The 21,985-nt window shown below is 47.6% G+C and overlaps 1 long non-coding RNA gene across 2 annotated transcripts; it reads left to right on the top strand.

The window, feature by feature from the left end:
- The first annotated feature begins 17,011 nt into the window (after positions 1 to 17,011).
- Positions 17,012 to 21,985, top strand: LOC144121089 (uncharacterized). 2 transcript variants are annotated; one of them, XR_013312529.1, is made up of 3 exons: positions 17,012 to 17,183; positions 17,268 to 19,501; positions 20,967 to 21,985. It is a non-coding gene; the product is annotated as an uncharacterized LOC144121089 (long non-coding RNA). The 2 variants fall into 2 exon arrangements; XR_013312530.1 differs by having other exon boundaries at positions 17,268 to 19,291; positions 19,387 to 21,985.

The following is a 21,985-nucleotide window of genomic DNA, read 5'->3' on the forward strand; positions in this document are numbered from 1 at the left end:
AACGAGCGCCTCTCTGGTCGTTTAAAATTAATGGCTTGAGTGATTGTTGTCAATTGCGTGCAGCGTTACGCAAGCTGATGGAAAGCGGAATCATGCTTCTCTCGCCGCTGATGTGGCGCCGCGTAACGTTGATTGGCTTACAGCGTTGGCTTGTTCGGAAGGCGTAGGCGGTAGCGTTTTGATGAAAATTTACGAGATTTCTTAGCACACCAAGAACGCTATATGGTGCGGCTTATTGGCATTTGTCGCGTCCGCGCTGTGCTCAGAAATTTTGTCGCACCGCGAGTCCGCGACTACTCGGCACACAACTGTACCGCAAGCTTCTAGACTTTGCAGAAAATTTTATTTGCTAAAATCTCACTAGGCCGGAAAGAAGACTACTATATATATGATTAAGGGCACAGCACAAGCGCGCTGTGACGATCACGTGTGGGACGCGTTTTCGTCTTGGTTGATGAGCGGCAACTCAAGCTCTCCCGCCTTGCACGGAATCTGGGCGGTTTGTAAGACGGAACACGACATGCGGTCACCACAGTTCCTCTGGCTAGAGACGGCAATGCAGTGTCTCGCAAGAGAACACGACACCGCTCCCTATATATATATATATATATATATATATATATATATATATATATATATATATATATATATATATATATATATATATATATATATATATATATATATATATATTGTGAGCAGCTTGCTAGCAGATCCAAGTATATGTGACCCTATTCCCATGCAAGCGTTGCCTCTAAAAGCTAGAAAATGAGTCGATCGAGGTGCCGATTTTAATGCAGGGAACCTGCTTTTAGCTTTAGTTAAGCCATATAGACTTGCATTCTACTCTTAATATACACCGCCAGCCGTAATACCTTAATTACTTAGTCAATGAACTTTATTTAAGTCAATTAATGAAATTTTATTTAATTGCCACCTGCCACAGTTGCCAGGTGGCGAAATAGAGAGAGAAAAATCTCCTTTCCACTTTTGGGGGAGAGGAGAGAAGAGAGAGAGGTTGGGGGCGAAGTCTGATCAGATCAGATTTCGATGATTAGAACGATCATGGCTAAGCTTTCTGTTACGGCTGACGATCTATACTCTAAACACCAATAGGCCGCCCCGGTGGCTGAGTGGTTACGGCGCTCGGCTGCTGGCCCGAAAGACGCGGGTTCGATCCCGGCCGCGGCGGTCGAATTTCGATGGAGGCGAAGTACTAGAGGTCCGTGTACTGTGCGATGTCAGTGCACGTTAAAGAACCCCAAGTGGTCGAAATTCCCGGAGTCCTTCACTACGGCGTCTCTCATAGCCTGAGTCGCTTTGGGACGCTAAATCCCCCATAAACCAAACAAACCAATCTAAACACGAATATGCCTATATGGGAGTAAAAAAGGGAGTAAGCTGTCCTCTATCGCACTCCCTTCTATGAAGGGGAGTAATCTGTCTAGAGGACAGCTTGCTCCCTTTTTACTCCTTTCTGTTTAGAGTGACCGACTCCTTGGCCAAATGAAAGGTTATATGGCTAAGCCAAAGCTTTAAAAACTTTCGGTGGTTAACGCGCTAAGCCGGTGAGCTCAGTGGTACAAATTTTTACGCAGCTGGAATGGCGCAGCTCGAGCGCTCTACACGAGGGCGCCGCAGAATACACTCACCTGTCAAACGTAGCCGTGAACTCGGAAAGCCGGGCCAATTTTGGTCTCTGTGCCCGAGGAGGCAGAGGAGGCTGCCATCGCCCTAGCCCTTGCACATTCTGACGCTCAATATATCTTTAGCGACTCCAAAACGGCTCTGCCCAACTTTGCCAGAGGCAGGATTCACAACCCTGCCTGGCACTTGCTGAACACCCCTACCCAAAATTTGCCACGCAGGGTAAGAGTTCCAGTGGGTGCCGGCTCACTCTGGGAACCCTGGAAAACAAGGCTGCCGATAAAGTGGTCTGAGGTTTGATTTGGCGGGCTCAGGACAGTCTAGATCCAGGATTCTCGAGGGAGCGGGCGCACCTTTGCAGAGCTCACGCAAATACCCCGTTTGGACCGTCGGACTTACCCTCCTCCCTGCCCCTGTCTTACGCACTCCCAACAGACCCTCTTCAGACGCCTCCAGACCCGCTCTCTGTCATCCCCTCAGCTGTTATTCCACTATTGTGGCACATCCCCTGCATGCTCCCTATGCGGTGACCCTCACACAGTACTCTCCCACATCCTTTTCGGCTGCCCTGCTGACCCTCCCCCGCAGGGACAGCACGCCATCTCGAGCTGGAAGGACTGGGAGGTCCTGCTCACGTCTGCAGACCCGACATCGCAGCTTGCTGCGGTGACTCGGGCTGCCGACGTCATGTCCCGACATCACCTGCATGATGCAGTGCGGGATCGCGCAGTGGCCCAAGGACCCAGCAGGGTCTAATACTCACTTGCAGAAATAAAGCTTTTCTGTCTGTGCAACGCTCACGGCGAAAACGCGCATTAGCGCATTCGATCGCCCGCTGATACTATTCGCAAAAGTTTTTTATTATTATTCGGGAAAGCAAAACATAATTTTGCCATCTGTGCCTACGAGGGAGCCTTCATGTACCGTACATGTAGGCTCCCTAGTGCCCACCATTTTCTCGAAAGGTTTAGGGTTAAAAAAAAAAGCAAATATGCCACATATCAAGTTTTCAAGTGCGTCAGATATATGCTCTGCGTCGTCCTGGCGCAGCGCTCTGTAAACGGTGTTGAAAGCTCCGTTCGCTGAAAAAGCGGTGACAGGTTTTGGAGCGACAGCCATATTTACCCTTGCCCTGGCTTTAGAGGGCGCTACTTTGCTCCATATAAACACAAAAACAAACCGATGCAACATTATTAAACATTACTAAGAGTAAGAGTCAACCTGAAGTTAATCCAGTAAGAGTCAACCTGAAATCATTCGAAACTAACAGCGTCACAACAGCCGGCGCACCATGGCGCGCACTTCGCGAAGCTGTCCGTAACACCTGCCGACGTGCTCAGCCTAATTTGCTTGAAAAGCTGCGTATTTTGACAAAAAAAATTCTCGCCTTGCAATTGTCAGAAACCGCAGGTGTGCTATGTCGAAGAGCAGCAGGAGCGCAAAAATTAGTGGACGCCTACATAACGCCCAGCCTTGGTTGCTATAGCACCACAAGGAGCCCGTCGAGGCGTTGCCGGAACACTTCCGGTTCTTCACGTCACTTGCCAACGGCGCTTCTAGTTTGGTTAGCGTCATTCCCGGTCTGATGACGGCACTACTGGTTTAGTTGTTGCTATAGTGAACTATAGTTGACGCCACCTGGTTTATGTCTTTAATCATGACGTCATATGACTCACACACACAGTCTCCAGACGTAGCATCCGTCACTCCTGGCCAGGCGTCGTCACTTCCGGTTTATGTCAAGTCGTGAATGGTCATGTGACTGATACACATACAATTGCCACACACTGCATGACGGCACCCCCGTTTTCCAACATGCACATACTGCCTAACCTTCCAAGTTAGCTGCCGCGGTGGCTCAGTGGTATGGTGCTCGGCTGCTGAGCCGAAAGACGCGGGCTCGATCCCGGCCGGCCATGGCGGTCGTATTTCGATGGCGGCCTCTAGCATTTCGATGGAGACGAAACGCTAGAGGTCCGTGTACGTACTGTGTGCGATGTCAGTGCACGTTCAAGAACCCCAGGCGGCTGAAATTATCCGCAGCCTTCCACTGCGGCGTCCCTTATAGCCCGAGTCTATGAACCCACGGAACGCCATCGCCTCTTCGGCGCGACGCGTGGCCCGTTGGACAATTTAAGGAAAAGGACACATGTCTCACATATCTCGGTGGACACCCGAACCGGGTCGTAGGTGAAGGAAAATGAAATGAAAATTGGTTTTAAGGAAAGGAATTGACGCCTGACACAATTTTCGCTGGACACCTGTACCGCGCCGTAAGGGAAGAAAAATACATTGCGAGGAGAAGGCGGAGGTGTGCCAGGAGGAGGATTTTTCGTGGACGGCCAACGCCGCCGACGCCGACACCAGGTTTTCTGCGGGGGGGGGGGGGGGGGGGGGGGGGGATATCATTGCAAGCAGCCTTATCCAAGCGGTGGATACCACATCGGCTGAAGAAGCAGCTATCGCACTAGCGATATCAAAGAACAGCGAGGCAACGGTTATGTCCGACTCACAAGCAGCGGTACTCAATTACCTCAGAGGCCGCGTTGGCGCTCCGTGTTGGGAAATTTTGGAAAGGTCTAATCCTTCCAACATCCAGATCTTCTGGACGCCAGGGCACCTCTCAACGACGGGCAATGAGGCGGCCAACACAGCTGCTCGAGCTCTCCTCCTCCGAGCATCTGGCACGCAGCCTCTCTCTGACATAGTTGACAACCCCTCACCCTTACTAAGCTACGCAGAAATTACGGAGTAATATAAGACCACAAGAAGGGAATATCCTCTTCCTCACAAAACCCTAAGTAAATATGAAGAGCACATAATCAGGCGACTACAAACTAATACTCCGCCCAATCCTTACCTCATGAGTAAATGGTACCCAGAAACCTACAATTCGTCCTGCCCCTTCTGTGGAGCAGTTGGCACACTCTTTCACGCGATTTGGGAATGTCAAGAAAACCCAGACTTGGACAGCAATCCCGATCCGACTCATGAGCGCTGGGACGCAACCCTTCATAGCCACAGCCCACTTGACCAGAAATTGCTGGTTGAGAGGGGCCGGATTAAGATGACGACCAATGGGTTCTCGTACTGAACCCACCCAGTTTTTGTGCTCTGAATAAATGTTTTTCCTCCTCCTCCTCCTGCGACACGAGCTCCTTAACGCGACACGACAGCCGTGGTCGTGGAACCCTCCGCGGTGGCTCAGTGGTTAGCGCGCTCGGCTACTGACCCGTAATTCCCGGGTTGGAACCCGACCGCGGCGGCTGCCTTTTTATGAAGGCAAAAGGCTAAGGCGCCCGTGTGCTGTGCGATGTCAGTGCACGCTAAAGATTCCCAGGTGGGCGAAATTATTCCGGAGCCCTCCACTACGGCACCTCTTCCTTCCTACTGTCACTACCTCCTTTATCCCTTCCCTCACTCCTCGGTTCAGGTGTCCGCCGATATATGAGACAGATACTGCGCCATTTCCTTTCCCCAAAAAACCAATTATTATTATTATTATCATTTTTTTTCAATGTTCGCAAACAAACGGGGGTGCTGATGATGATATTAGCCCCAAAGCGTTTCTGGTATCAGTAGCACGGCGTTTGAAAAGGTTCGCGTGGCTGCAGACAACGCTTGTCGGTTGCGCTGATTTTGATAAAGCAGCGCGGCTAGCGAAGCATTCCGCTCAGTGTTTGATAAGGCACCGGTACAGGTTACGCGCTAGGTTTCGTTCAGACAGGAAATGTCCTGGGACTAAATCACAGTGCTGCCAGAACAAAGCAAACGTTCGACAAAACCCTCTTTGCTGTTCTTGTGGGGCCCCTTGTCCTCTGTATGACTCAGCGCATAATGCTGCGCGGGCCGAACACACGTCATCGTGCGTCATAAAGTGCGAGCGGGTGCATCCGAGTGCAACACCACTGCGCATGTCCGGCAAGCCGGCAGCGTGGTGCGCATGTGCGCGATTTCGCCAGCAGCGACATAGCGGCCGATCATGAGCTGCGCATGGAGAGAGACCAGAGCGGGAGCGCTGCCCCTACACCTAAAGCCCCCTATAGGTAAGCTTTACTACCTACACCAAGCCTATACTATGTCGTCCGGCGACGCGATCGAGCCGCCCACCGACAGCGTACAGCACCCGGCGTGAGTGGCTGCACGGCACCGACAGCCTTGACATTTGTGTAGCGTTGAGGCTGAGTGTCTCCCAGTCGTTTGTTGGAGCCGAGAGCGTGCCGTTTTGTAGCGAGGGCTACACTAGGCTACCAGTCGAGCATTTCGCGGTACATACGATAGGCAAGTTGTGCGCATGCGCCGTTACCATGGCAACCGAAGAGGAGCAGTCGGTGCCGCAAGTAAACGAAATAGCACTGTCGTACAAGTTCTTTACACGCGGCCGCGCGCCCGCTCCACTGTCGAAGGTGGATGTGACGACACGCGGATGAGCAGTTGTGCGCATGCGCCGATACTATAACGATGGTAACGAGGCGCCGCGTTCGTTACCACCGCCTGGCCGCACGCCGCTCTTTTTTTTTCAATTCAATTCTTTTTATTTTTCCAGAAATAAAGGATCCTGGAAAGGGTCAAGAGCTAGAAGCTGTCTCGACAGCTTGACTAGGCCCATGACCCCTTCTACAAGGCAGTAGGTTTACAGCAACAGGTAACATCAATTAAGAAATGCAAAGAACAATGAGTTATACAATAGCAGAAATGCAATTTAATTATTAACTAAACAGCATATGATTTCAAAATGTGTCTACAAAAACTGTACTTATAGTTTTGAACACAGCACAATACCAACAAGAGAAGTAAGCAGACAGAAATATAAAGAAAAATAGAATACATACATGTTCTTGAAAAACAGCACTTGCAAATGAAAAGGTAAACACGCATAGCCATTCATTCTTTGAATAGAAAAAACATTCTCAGTTCTTTTACGCCGCAACTCATCACACATTTATGCTCATTTAGAATAAATGGCAGATTATGCTGTAGTGACTGAAATTTATAATTATTTCGAAATTTCGGGCGCACCCAGACATCATCATTACGCGTGGATAGTGTAACATGTCTTCTTTTTAGAGTTCCTAGATTCATTAAAAAATCCTGAAAAGCTACAGTGGAAAAGTAAAAAGACCGGAGCAGGCGATATTGATACATATATTCAGCACTAATGATGTTGTAGCTTATAAAAGCACTTCGCGTGGGAGACAGGTAATCAAGGTTTGCAATATGTCGCATGATTCTCTTTTGAAGTACAACTATCTTTGCAACGTTTCCTTTTGTCGTTGTAGCCCATACTAGACCACAGTAGTCGATATGTGAAGCAAACAGTGCGTGATAAATTTGGATTTTGGCCTGTGTTGGAAGAAGATGTCGGCAGCGAGATAAGATTCCCGTCACTGCGGCCAGTTTTCTACAAACATCTTCTACGTGTTTATTCCAACTTAAGTTAATAATTAATTAATAATTGATTTTGGGGGGAAAGGAAAATGGCGCAGTATCTGTCTCATATATCGTTGGACACCTGAACCACGCCGTAAGGGAAGGGATAAGGGAGGGAGTGAAAGAAGAAAGGAAGAAGGCGGTGCCGTAGTGGAGGGCTCCGGAATAATTTCGACCACCTGGGGATCTTTAACGTGCACTGACATCGCACAGCACACGGGCGCCTTAGCGTTTTTCCTCCATAAAAACGCCGCCGCCGCGGTCGGGTTCGAACCCGGGAACTCCGGATCAGTAGTCGAGCGCCCTAACCACTAAGCCACCGCGGCGGGGCAACTTAAGTTCGAAGAAAACGTAACCCCGAGAATTCTATGTTCATTCACTACTTGAACTTCTTGGCCCTGGCATCGGACAACATGGCATGTCTTGACTATCTTATTTTTAGCTCTAAATATTACTACTTTCGTCTTCTTAGGATTTATCCTAATGCAATTTAAATTGGACCAGAGGTGTAATTTGTCAAGTATTTGATTACATTTGATAATTAAATCGTCTACATTACGACCCGAAATTATTATGTTGCTGTCGTCTGCATATATGATAAATTTTACGTTTGAATCAATGTTCACGATATCATTTATATATATATTAAAAAGCAAAGGCCCTAATACACTGCCTTGTGGTACACCGTTTTGCACTGGTAAAAAACGGGATTTCTGATTATCTATGTACACTGCCTGCTTCCTGTTTTCTAAGTACGACTTTATTAAAGCAAGAGGCGTTCCGCGGATTCCACTGAGTGAAAGCTTGTAAATTAAAATATTATGGTTTAGGCAGTCAAACGCCTTACTAAAATCAATAAACAGGCCGAGAGTGAAAAGGTTTTCTTCAATATTTTGCACAATAATTTCCTTTAGCGTTAGCAGGGCGGTTTCTGTTGATCGCCCTTTCCGGAAGCCGAATTGGGCGTCACATATAATATTCTTACAAAGGAAAAATTCAGACATGCGAGTGAATATCACCTTCTCTAATCCTTTAGAAAAGACAGGAATGACAGAGACTGGCCTATAATTGCTTGTGTCGTTTCTGTCCCCGCCCTTGAATATGACGCTCACCCTACTTTTCTTCATTTCAACAGGATAGACGCCCGTTTCCAGAATCAGGTTAAAAATATGAGCAATCACAGGAGCTATGAATTCTATGACATACTTAACTGGTTTTATTTGAAGGTTATCTGTGTCTAGGGCCTTGCTATTGTTTAAATTCATGAATGTCCTGTAAACCTCTAATTCGTCGGTAGGCTCAAGAAAAAGACTGTCGGCGCATGTCTTTATCGGCGTTTCTGAATTGGGTATCTGATTCACAAGCATTCCAAAATTCGTGAAATGACTATTGAAATGGTCAGCAAGTGCGCTCCCTGACACCTCTCTTCCTTTATGGTTTATTCTTCCGACTGACGCATTCTTTCTGCCGCGACCTATAACGTCATTTCTCAGCTTCCAAACTACGTTGGGCTGTTTCCTCGTAAGTTCAGAAAATAGTTGCTGATAATATGTTCGCTTGGCGTGTCTAAGCTCAGCGTTTAGTTTGTTTCGTGCGCTTTTGAATGTAATCAAAATTTCTGGCGACCGAGTACGTAGAAAAGCGTGGTAAAGCTTATTCTTGTTCTTTATCATTTTAATATGTGCGGGTACAACCCACGGTTTTCTTATTTTTTTTGAGTGCTTCATTTTTTTTAGAGGAAATTGTGAGGCGTATATTGTTATAAATTCGGAAATAAACTTTGTGTACACAGCATCTGCGTCTTTTGTCTTGTATAAATGGGACCAATCGTGAATACTAATGTCACGCGTCGTCGCATGCGCATCATTGCGTATAAAAGGCGGAGATGTAATCGGCGGCTCTATCGCAACGCTTGATATGCATGCACAGAAGGAGAGTCCAGCCGCTGCTAAATGGCGGAAGAGACAAGAGAAGAATAACTCTTACGATCCTGAGGTTGTCGCTTGGCAGTAGGCTACTCAACAAAGAGAGAATGAGCGTCAGAAGGCGAAGAGAGCAGCGGAGACGCCCGAACAGAGAGAGGAACGCCTTGCCAAACGGAGACGCCAGACTGCCGAGCGTAATAGACGCCGCATAACCGCCGAGATGGAGCCTATGGAAGGCGTCAGTCAATGGGAACCAACCGAAGAGGATGTGAAGGCCCGTCGTGTGACTGATCACACCATTCGAGTTTCCGAAAGTGCATCTGCAACCCGGACATTTGAAGCAGACTTTGTGAACAATTCGTTTGGGCACATTTGTAGTGTGTGCGGCAGACTGTGGCACCGAAAGGACATGACACCAGTGAGTAATCCAATGTATGACACTTTGCGTTTGACATTACCAGTACAACAAGCTCAGCCAGGGAAACGTACCTCCCGCTACGTATATCCTGGCATAGCGGAGCTAAGCCACTGCCAATCTCTTTATATTGGTGTCCCAGCTGTGAAGTGTGTTACTGTCAAAGTAGCCGAGTGATCACTGATCGTTGCAGCGCGCGTCTGTTGACGTAGTTGCGTCGTCAGCAGTGTCTATTGTACCGTGGTTAGCGGGACGTATCACGGCGTTGCTGTAACCATCGTGACAGCCCCTCCGGTGTAGTGTTTAGGTCGAACGCTATCGTGGTGTTGCGTGCGAGAGAAAGAGAGGGAACATTTATTTCCCGACCCAGGTGGTCCAGGTCGCCGTATCAAGTCAGAGCCCATATCGACCAACACGTGGGCGGTATGGGCATTCAACGGTGACCACAGTATTGGGCGGAGTGCAGTGGGAGGAGTGGTCCAGCTCTCCTAAGAATAGGGTACATGGGTGGGTAGTAGGGCAGGTAGTGCGGTGACTGTCTTGCACGTGAGCAGGTGTAATGTATGTGTAATTTAAATTACAAGCGAAAAAAATTTTAGGCTAATCGATATCTCAATCCGATGCGAATGCTTGAGAAAGACGCGGTTTTATGACGCACTCAAGGTTCATTTATGAGGAACCCTTTATAAATTATACAAGGTCATCAAAACTGAGCTTCACAAAGGTTTTAAAATTAGGCACTGCATCGTACGTGAACTGCAGTGCTGCACGTATGTTATGCGGCGAGGGAAACACAAAATCAATTAATCGTTACCCTCAGGCCCCTAATTAAAATATACCTGAACTTTTTAGCCACTGCGGCTAGCGTGAATGCTTATATTGGAAACATAGCGGCGGTCCCATTTCTACACTCCAATTGGTAAAAGTCCTCGAGAGCACATGCGTTCCGAGAATAGTCGCCCCCAAAGTTTCCACCGATTCCGCGTAGTTACGCATGTAAGGGGGTGGCAGCCGACTCGAAACTCTTTCCTTGGTGTGACGCAGCTGTTGCGTCGGACTTTCCTTGCATTTCTGTGGCCGAAAGTGAAAGGGTAAACAGTTGTCGGCTTCACCGGTCGCTCTACGCCGTTATATGACTCGCCGAGCTATAGTAGCGTGTTTCACCAGGCATCGGGTGCAGGAACACCGCCACTGTGCAGAAAAGGGAAGGAACTTGGGCGGAGACGGGGAGTAGGAGAAGCAAGAGAAAAACTGTATTCACATATTTACGACATGGGTTACGAACAAAACAAACAAATTACAAACTCAGAAGATGTCTCAGGGAATCGCTGCTCGACGAACGTGCATGTAGACCGCTTTAAATCTTCCCGCCTTTTTCGTCCGATCCCAGAGACTTTGGGAGGAGTCAACGACCTCATGGGCAGACGTTTCCAGCTAGCCGAAGCCTGACATTCCTTGACGGCGCTCTTCTCTGCATCTTCTTCCTCGCGGGGTCGCAGGGATACAACCCCCGAAAGTATCCTTTCCGCAGGTGAGCTCCTCGCCAACAAGTGGGCGCCGGTAACCAAACGCAGCTGGGTTTAGTTAATCAAGCGAAGCGTGGATGATTGACAGCCCTCGTCCCCGTGCGTGGTGCCAAGCGTGGAGTGGTCCATTGTCGCTGGATCGTCTCTAGCCTCAAAGGTCTACATAGAAGTTCCGTGCAGCACGTTTCGAAGCTACGCGCGATGCACGGGTGCTGTAAATGAGGCCCTGAAGGTACACAATGGTTAACCTCAATTCCTCGGAGAAGTCTGAGTGGGGGGCGACGGAGATGACAATGCGATCAGTTCCGCAAACACGTGACATTCCTTTGATTGTCTCGGGGCAAGCAAAGTCGTGGCGCTTCGCAGCATGCTTCCGAACACACTATTTCTCTGCACGTTGACCGTGCATGCAGTACCCGTCTTGTGTTGCGCTTGCGGTTGTGTCCGTCGAGATGATGTACTGGTGCCTTCATTGGAGCGGAATGTGGACTACGCTTCTGCCAGGATATGCGTAACAAGTGCTGCGTGTCCATTTGTCGGACTAATTAAACATCGGACTCAATAACCGCCTTTTCAAGTTTCCCCGGGATGAAGAACAGAACGCCTCGATTAGGGCTATACCACGAGCGAATTTCGTTGTCACCTCACTTCAAGGTAACATGTTTGGAACGTCTTCAAATAATAGTCGCTTCTGAAAAATTGGACATACTTAGCGCTACATTTTAGAAAACTGTCTTTCGTGGGAGTTTCGGAGTGCCGTACCCTTCCCTGGCCGGCGAGGCGCACCGTGGAGACGCAGGAAAGCGGACGCTGTCCTTCTTCCCCACGGGCGAGTAGCCAGAGGGTCTGCTCGGGAGCGCTGAGCCGCCTCCTTCCTGAAAAAACCGGTCGCAAGCGCACCGCCAGGCGCCGCCGGAGCGGTCGCTGATTGGCCGAATGTGACAACGGGCAAGTGCGGCGAGATCGGCAGGTACCGGCCGTGGCCGGAGAGAGACTTCAGCGAGCCGCGACAGCGAGAAGACGTCAGGTAATTACCTCCCTTCTTCCCTCTTTGTTGTCGCCATCTTGCCCCGTCAGCCGCACGACCAAGCCAGGCGGCAAGGGTCGCAGATCAAGCTTCAAGCAGCCAGCGACTTTGGGAGAACCCAATAAACGTTTGGGCCCCGGGCACAGCGTCCTGTTCCGTGCTGTGTTCTTATTTCGCATTTGCGCTGCGCCGCCGTGAGAACTGCCGCACGTGGTATGCGATACCGGGAGCTCGGAGTTCACGGCCTAGACCTCAAAGGAGGCTCGACGGCTTAGTAAGAACCCCCACACTTTAAACGAGGAAGCTTGTTGCAACTTTAAGCAGCGAATGCAGTATTTCAAGAGAGAGCTGCCTTGAAGTTACTGCTGATATTTTTTTTAATTGGTTTTTTGGGGAAAAGAAATGGCGCAGTATCTGTCTCATATATCTTTGGACACCTGAACCGCGCCGTAAGGGAAGGGATAAAGGAGGGAATGAAAGAAGAAAGGAAGAATAGGTGCCGTAGTGGAGGGCTCCGGAATAATTTCGACCACCTGGGGATCTTTAACGTGCACTGACATCGCACAGCACACGGGTGCCTTAGCGTTTTTCCTCCATAAAAACGCAGCCGCCGCGGTCGGGTTCGAACCCGGAAACTCCTGCTGATATTTAAGCAAAATTGAACTTCCCTCTAGGTTTGCGAGCTTCACTTTATTGAGGCCAACATCGTGCGAGAGGCCTCCCGTGCACATCAACGAGTTTACAGAGAGCACCACCACTGCACCACTTTCGCACAGGCGCAATAATAATAATAATAATAATAATAATAATAATAATAATAATAATAATAATAATAATAATAATTGGTTTTTGGGGAAGGGAATGGCGCAATCCCATCAGTTTCCAGAATTCGAAGCGAACGCGTCTTGAGTCTGCTGCTTTGAAGAAAGCGCTTGAAGAGTCTGCCGAAGTGTTCCGTAAAGAGCAGGTAGTGGATAAGATTCTATACCTAAGACTTGCCGGAACATGCAACCAGCAAGAAGTCTACATTCTAGCATGTTATGCAAGGAATTGAACGCCTTATTTACTGCACATGTTGAAGGCCAAGCTTCATGCATCAAAAGCTGACTTTATAATGACTGTTTACTCTGTAAAGACGCCGATAACGAAAATGGGCACCAATTTCTCCATTACATCCGCAGCAAAACAGCAAGAAATCGGTGGCGGAGCTACTATAGTCGGATACAACATAAGTCTTCAGTGAAGCTCCGCCCACATTCAGGACCGGCGCACAGAATTCCTCCACGACAAAAATGTAGGCCGTTGTTAAAACTTCTCTTGTTACCTAAACAAGAAGCTAACCATGAGAAAAAAGTTATAAGCTCTAGAATTTTGATACCTGTCTTGTTTAATAAAGTCAAATATTAAAAAAGCTGATTTCGTTCACTTTTGTGACCGGCTAGCGGAGTAATACAGTACGCCGCGGACCGTGGCCCAGTGTTAACAACTGCTGTTTTTTTTTTAAGTTTTATCCTGCTATAGTGAGCATTGAGAAGAGCTGCGTCGCCCTCAGTCGAAGTTCCAAATCCGAAAACGAAGACATCTGCTGGCTATGTTGTAATTAAGTGGATGGCGGAAGTGTATATGTTTGTCTTGGGAGCAAAATTATAATAAATACACAAATGGTGGAACCAGCGAAAGTGACGCAGTACAAGAACAAGGAGGCACACACACGACACCGCTATTCTTGTCCTGCGTTAGTTTCGCTTGTTCCACCATCTGTACATTATGAACCAACTAGCCCCGCAATTTACTATATATAACTATAATAAATACATGTGTCCCTAATAAAACTACATACGCAGCTGTGAGGCTAAACGAGTGTGTTTCATTTCTGATTATAGCCGCGCTCCATAAAATTGTACATACAGAACTAAGGAAGGTAAATATTTAAAACATAGGTAAATTTTATTTAAGTAATGTGTCAAGATAAACGTTTACTGTGGAGCACGAGAACGCGCCTCACAGATTTCCTCCACGACAAAAAAGTAGACCATTGTTAAAAATTTTCTTGTTGCCTAAACAAAAAACTAATCTCAAGAAGAAATTATAGGAGCTAGAATTTTGATACATGGATTGTTTAATATAGTCAGACGTTAAAAAGTTGATTTCGTTTACTATTACGATGGGCCAGCGGAGAAATACAATACGCCGCGGACCGTGAACCAGTGTTAGGAACTGCTGTTTTTTAAGTTGTATCCTACTATAGGAAGCTAACCAGTAAGTATGCCAGAGACGAGGACGAAGAAAGAGCATTAAATGACTGGCTAAAAACGCGGAAGGTAAAAATTGGGTAAATTCAGTGGAAAAGAAGCATAGTGTCGAACAATATCGATACTGGAAAAGGCAGATCAGGAAAGAAGCGTTTTATGATTGCAAGAGACAGTGCCCTACTCTTTGAAGCTAGGTAAGGTGATTTCTTAGAACGCGCAGCTACAAAAAGAAATTTAACGAAGATGGCACATGTGATGTGTGTGGTAAATCTATAGAACCAAAGAACACCTCATACTCAAATGTGATGGATGGATGATAATGTCTTTACCCTTTGCATCGCGCGAAGCTTGCGCTACCTACCCTGTCCTTCCCCCAATGTTAATTGAATTGTTTCCTTTTATTTCGTCCTTAAAATCTCTTGTTTGGCCATCTTTTTCCTCTCCAAATTCACCCCCCCCCTCCTTGATTCCTCCACCAATCTTCTAACCTCCCTTTCGTCAATTTCACGTTTTTCTCATCCACTCGCCCGTCATCCCCAAAAAATCCCAGCGCTTTATCTACGTCTTTGCTGTTTTCTCGGGGAGGGCTGGGCGGAGTTCTGCGCACCTCAAAACCAAGTGCTCTGTGGTAAAATGAAATGAAAATGGTTTTTTTGGGGGAAAGGAAATGGCACAGTATCTGTCTCACATATCGGCGGACACCTGAATCGCGCCGTAAGGGAAGAGATAAAGGAGGGAGTGAAAGAAGAAAGAGAGGGGTACCGTAATGCCCGTTTCCGTTTCACAGGCAGATCACCAAATATTGACTTCCTCAAATTTGGACCTATATGTTTTTGTTCTCACCCAGTGAAAACACATGGCCCAGGGATATCCGTATAATAGCCGCATATCCTTATTCCTGCTAGGACTTCCGAGAGGGGACCTAGGGATGTCATTGATCTAGATGTCCCGATAGGTCATCCGGCGGAAATCCCGTTCGGTCTTATTACGGGCGCTTATACATATGTTTTTCTTGTACCTCCGCACATAGATCGCTCTCTGCTCTCCTCTTCCTCGCTTGCCGATGGGAGGGGTCCCCTTAAATTTAGCTCTTCTAAATGCTTAAATGCATACGTGACTTCATTTCTGAATCTTAGTCAGCAAGATGAGGAGAAAATAGACAAGTTAATACGAAATGCATACAAAAGAGCTCTCGGCATCCCACCGAACTCCTCAATGGAGAAACTTCTTAGTATGGGAGTCCACAATACCTGTGCGGAGATCACCAGGGCAGTAAGAGAAGCGCAAATTTGGAGGCTTAGCTCCTCAATAGCAGGCAGGCAGAACCTCAATGAGAGCGAGAGGAAACCCCCGTATACTCTCGTATACGACATACGGAAGCATCTTAAAATTGCCAATATGCCTAAGAACATGCACCCGGAGCATGATAAAGAAAGGAGAAGGCATAGAGCTCGAACAATAATGAACAATCTTGCCCGGGACCCGCCGGGTCCTCTGCGACGCAGCCTATGGGTCCGATGGCGCCTCGGTCATTGCCGCCGTTGATGGGAATAGGGAGAAAGTGACTGTGGCATCGATTAACACTAGGAATGCGTTAGTGGCAGAGGAGGCTGCTATTGCTCTAGCGTGCGTCCATACCAAAGCCAAGATCATCTTGCCTGACAATAAAGCAGCTGTTCACAACTTTTGTAAGGGGGTGGTCTCCAGTCAAGCCGCCAAATTACTAAGATACCCCTCAAGTAGAGAGGTCTCCCTCATATGGGTTCCTGCTCATGAGGGCATTCCGGGGAATAAGGCTGCTCACAGCTTTGCTCGAGAATTTTACATCCGAGCTGCTCTGGAAGTGCCCCTGAGTGGGAATAAAGACCCTCTTATAACATATGAAGAAATAACCGAAACACCTAGACTGGATAGGAGAACACTCTCACTTCCGGATAGGTCACTCACTCCAAAGGAATGCAGGGCCTGGAGGAGGCTTCAGGTCAACAGGTTCTTTCCGTACTCTATACTACACGATGAAGACACTGGGAGCCTGAGCTCTGCAGTGGCTGCCACAGAATGACTTCGCAAAACCACTTATATCGAGGCCCTCCTAGTAAGAGGAGGGCTGAAATGATAGACCCAGCAAACTCGGACAGGCTCGGGGCAGACATTAGGGCCCTGAAGGAATCGGTAGATAAGAATGTAGAAAGGCAAAAAAGCTTGCAAACCAAAATTAGTATTGAGGGAAGCCTATGCTGGCTCATGCGCACGCTTCACGAGGAGGGGGCCATAGGAGCATCTAGGGGTAGACACAATGGCGAACAAAAATAAGAGCGGGAAAGCTGCCGGCTGCGTCGTCTGGCAATGGAACTGTCGGGGATACCCGTGCAAGATGGGGGGGGGGGGGGGGGGGGTCTTGCAACAAATCCTTACTTCATATGCAGCTCCTCCATTAGTGATTGCTCTCCAGGAGACCAACAAGCGAAAGGATAGTCTCAAAGGCTACAGATGCTTCCCGAGTTCCAAAGGGGCGAAAGCCAGAGTTGCCATTCTCGTCGAGCATAATACCGTCACGCAACATCGTTCCCAAGCTATGACCCGGGGCTCCACGGTTTCCAATTTCCCGCGTCTCGGTTGTCGATGCTTGCCATTGGTTGAAAATAATTAAACCTAGAACATTATTTAGATTCCTTCAAAAACTAGTTAAAAAGAAGAGCATTTTTTGTTATAACTTTACTCCTGGATAAGGAAATTTCGTATCTACGGTGGTACCGTTTTGTCACATTGTGTCGCTTTGTGTTGTTCGCGGCGTCGAAGTATTTCCCGCCTTTCACTCGCACGTGCGTTTGGTGTCGGCGGCGCTTCTTCCCGACCACGACTAGCTTCAAGTTTACGTTGATGCCGTCTCCGAATGTTTCTGCGTCGTCGTGGAATGCAGTTGGAGGCAGAAAAAGTAGAAGCACGACAATGAGTACACAGGTAAGCATTTCTCTACATTCTGTGCATAAGGCCTAACGGGGCCCCTTTACATGACATGTGTCAAGTTAGGACTGTTGTACGCAGGCATGGGGTTCATCAGTCTTCGGGCTCCATGGGTGGTCATTTCGGAATCGCCTCGCAGCCGTCGTACCGCGAGCTCTCGTGTATCTTGGATCAGAGACTGATGTGGACTCCCCGGAAGAAATGTCGGAGCTTCGTCGTTATATCGTGGACGTTTCGTCACCTGTAGTGCACGTTTTCATGGCGCGCGCACCCCATCGTGGGCTCAGCACGTGCTTGTACAACGGTGCTCATCAAGGCATGGACCGTGTTCGCTCCCAGTTAGCGAAAAGTTAAGTGAGTTATAGCGCAAACAATAAAGATTGACAAGAAAGCACAGGACGCACGCTGTCATGCGTTTTCTTCGTAGTCTTCATTGTTTGCGCTGTAACCAACGTGATGTTGGAGAAATGTTGCGAATTCAAATTTTCCAGATGTGTGGCAAATTTTTTTCGGATTTAAACACGCTGTTCGTATTGCAGAGGGCTGCCTGCATATGTGATTTTCAGAAAAGTCCAATCATGTTTTAGTGTCTTAAGAATGTTGTTCATTTTTGCCCTGCCATGTGACAGGGCAAAATCGAAATGCCTGTAAAATAGCAAAATGAACAATGGCCTTGTCATCCCTATCTAGTCCGAAGGGCATACGATGGACCTCTGTGGGATACAGAAAGTCTGGCCAAAGTGATGTGTAGGGGATGGCCAGGATGGTTTCGGGATCTGCTAGGTGTTGTAGGCAATAGCCACAGGCGGTGGCTAGGCGTCTGCGTGGCTTGGCTTGGCTGCGGGCGGCGGTCACGGGCGGCTCGCGCGGGTCTCGTGCTCGTGCCGGCATTCGCTGGGCTGGAATAGAACTGTCCGTTTGGTGTCTCAACGCTCTCGTTTTTCCTCAACTCAACACCAGGGATATCCACATATCCTGTCAAGGTATCACACAGATGTCCATTTTATGTCAGCGTTGTCACTGGGCAGAGCCCCTGTTCTAGCCTCAAAAAGCAATGAACTGCTCCGCGAGTTATCAAATAATCACTCTTTCTTGGTGTCCTGTTTTCGTGTCTTATATATACCTAGCGCTGATTTTTCCTGCATTCTTTCCACATCTTTCTGTCTCCTTTACCTCCGCTCTCACACTAGCGTTTTGCTGAGCCCTATCCCTCACCTGTAAGTACTTCGTCCATTTTGTGTTAATACTTTTCATGTATAGATACTTGCACATCTTTTAGGCCCACCTTGCTTCTTCCATTTTGGTTAGTCTCTGATCATATTTCAGTTTGCTCATTGCCTCGCGAACCTCGAACGACGCCCAGCCCATATCTTTCTGGGCTCCCTCGTTCGGAGTGTTCCATATGCTCCCAAGGCTAGCCTTTCTACACTTCTTTGTCTGACTTCTAGACTTTACTTTATTTCTGATTTCACGCGCAGGACTGCATTTCCAAATGTGAGGCCTGGTACCATGATTCCCTTCCATTCCCCTCTAACCACCTCATACCTGTTTTAGTTCCATAGTTCTCTATGCTATCCATCCCGATGTTGATGCTGGTGCAGTCACTCTTCCTCAGGCCGTAGGGTTTAGATATAACAATGGTCATGTAAATAAATCTGCGGTGGAAATTAGCAAGAAGCGATTAGAAGATTGGTGGCTCAAAAGCAGAGTGGTGACATAAGGTTAGAAATGTAGGAAGACGTATTTAAAGAAAATGGCGAGTTTTAATAACTTACAACACAGTTAAACAAAAATAAAGAAAAAAAAGCTGAGCATGGTGGCAACTGCCATCACCTCCGTTTCAAAGGGGAGGCTCCTACCTTCCATTCATTCATCTATCCAGGCCTTGAGAGAGAGATAGCCAGATTAATCTAGTGCAATATAGCCAGATGGCGCCATGTGCCCATCAGCTGCGTGCGCACTCTGCGTTGGGACCAATCGGCACGTACACAGTGGTGCACCGCAGAAGCGCGGATCATGCTGTGCTATAATTCTCTAATTAAGTGCCTTAAGGTAACAATGGTCATCTCCCTTTGCGTCCCCGTCCGCATACCTTATGTGTAAAGGTAAGTTTCATGCACTACCTCTCAGCGCCTCATTTTAATAAATCTAAGGGTTGATTTCCATCACTCGGTATATCCATTATGCCACACATGAACAGCCGCACACCTTGTGCACATCCATCACGTCCGCGACATGCACACCAGAAGCATAAATGGCACTAACTCATGCCATGTCTAGCCTTCGTCGCTCCGTCGACCTCCTCTCCCTCTCAAGTGAGTGTTCTGTTTTCTTCACTCTCTCTTTTAAAGCGATAGCTTTAAGGCTCCCGATCAACAACACACGGCATTGACCCTTCGATGTCCATTGAGGCGAAACTCCGCCACCGATTGGACCACGTAGGCAGGTTGACTGTTGAGGGGTGATGTGTGTGCGTGGTGTATGCTTAATTAAAGCTTACTGATGTGCTGATTGCAGTGGACTGTAGACGTACAAATTAATTAAATACTAATTTGAATAGTGTGTGTATGTGAATGTCTAGTTTTTGTGATGTTCTAATTGGTAAGTGTAGTGGACTATATATAGTTATGGTAATTATTGAAACACTAATTATGCTAAGTAATTGCAAGAAATTATGTCAGCAAGAAGTGTAAAGTTTAGTGATGTAATCAGTGGAGTGGAATGTGAAGCCATGGTAATTAGTGAGAATAGTTAGAATTATTAATTGCAGTTAATTATATACAGCGTCACATGACATTGTATGTGTGACCTTGTATTGTAATGCCCTGGAAGGTCCATAACATTTTCAGATGGCGTGACGTGTTTCCAAGGTAGTCCAAACGTTAGTCCCACTGAGCACCCCCGTGCGAAGAGTCGGGCACCAGTTTCATAGCACCACCTGGGATAGGTGCTATTTTCGAGTAACAAATCTAAATGCGCGTCTTCATAATGACATATACGGCGCCAAGTTTGAATATTTTTTTCTAAATGACAAAAGACAATGCCAACGACGACAGTCAGAGAACGGTGTTCAGACAAGTCTGCATATAACTGACTCTGTAACACTTCAACCGATTTGTCCTGATGGAAATTTTGACTGCCAAATTAAGTCAACACGTGTGTGTTGTTGAAGTGGGTTAATTCTTAGCTGACTTGTCCAAGCATCGTTCTGCCTACATCGTTGTTGGCCTTGTCGTCTTTTGTCCCGTGTCATGTAAGCACATGGTATGGCTTGTTAATTTATATATATCATGAAAAATACCACCTCACAGCAATACATATGGAACACCGGAAGGAAACTTGTCGCGACACCTCAGTGACAATGAATGAATGATGAAGCCGTCACTCAAGAAACAGTGACACAAATTCTCCAGTCTCTATGTGCTCGATTCCAGCATCTCTAATGCAGAAGTGCCGCCGCGGTGGCTCAGTGGTTATGGTGCTCAGCTGTTGACCTGAAAGACGCGGGTTCAGCCCTGGCCTCAGCGGGCGCATTTCGATGGAGGCGAAGTGCTAGAGGCCCGTGTATTATGCGATGTCAATGCATGCTAAAGAACCCGGGGTGGTCGAAATTGTTTGAAGCCCTCTACTACGGCGTCCCCAACAGCCTGAGGTGCTCTGGGACATTAAACCGCACAAAACCTAACCCAGTGCTCGAGTGACTGCTGTATTACGCACTGCTTTTATGTAATTGAGGCTTTCCCTTGTGCATATCGTGCTTTTCTGTGTGTCACCTTGCAGGAATATCAAGCGTTTTGGCAGGAGGAGGAGTACTAGTTGTTGGAAGAAGAACCTGCACAGACAACTGCTGCCAGACTGTGCAGATAAAATCTTCAGGCTCATATCCTTTCCTTTCAAACTGTGTCATACTGTGTATCTGGTGACTGTATGTTGAGCACATCATAATCCTTCTAGTTGATTTTTGCCGAGAACAAGACAAGTATAGATTTGGCAGCGCCCATAAACGAGCTGCGGAACAATTTGGAACTTAGGCTTACTGTCTTTTAAGTCCTGTTCATTGTTTTTTTTTTGCTTTTGGTTCTGTTGAGCTGCATAAAATCATCTGCTGCTGCCACATTAAACACTCTAGAAAAAAAAATTGGCACTGGTTTAACTCTTCTAAACTTGTTGGAGCGAAAGCTCCGTTAGACTTAGCTATGCTTGGTTAGACGCTTGAACCCCTTGCAGGTGTTTCAGGCACACTGTCAGCCGTGCTCTCATCCATGGTGAAACTGCATGCGAGAGCTGCGTCGCCTCTATAAGTGAATGCCGAGCCACGTGCATAATCACATGACCACATTTGGAGAAGCGGCGGTCGGCGCACCGCTGTCGGAGCAGTGGTGCGGCAGCTGCAACTGCGGCGAGTCACGTTGTCCGACATCACAGCCGTACCTCCAGCGCTCCTCCTGCTGAAGGTCAAACTGGGTCAACCTGCAGCAATCAATGACCTTGGCGAAACATGGTGTAGTGGAGCTCTCGCTCCAAAATACAGAGCTCGGAAAAGCAAGCTGTTCTCGCATTCCCCTAAGTACTTATTCTGTGACGTGTCCTAGAGATTTTTGTCCCAGTGACCTCCTCGAGTGCTTGCAAAGCAGATCCTGCCATTACTTTACTATTAGGTGTATGCATTTTCTTGGGGTACTAATCACACACCCAATGAATGAGAGTTCGTTACGGTGTTCGATACAACCAGGAGCAGCTTTACTATCTCAGTAGAACACGTTCTTGGGCAAGTTGGTTCATAGCTTGAGTAGATGAAG

This window comes from Amblyomma americanum, chromosome 2 (genome assembly GCF_052857255.1).
Source record: "Amblyomma americanum isolate KBUSLIRL-KWMA chromosome 2, ASM5285725v1, whole genome shotgun sequence".
Taxonomy (NCBI): Eukaryota; Metazoa; Arthropoda; class Arachnida; order Ixodida; family Ixodidae; genus Amblyomma; species Amblyomma americanum.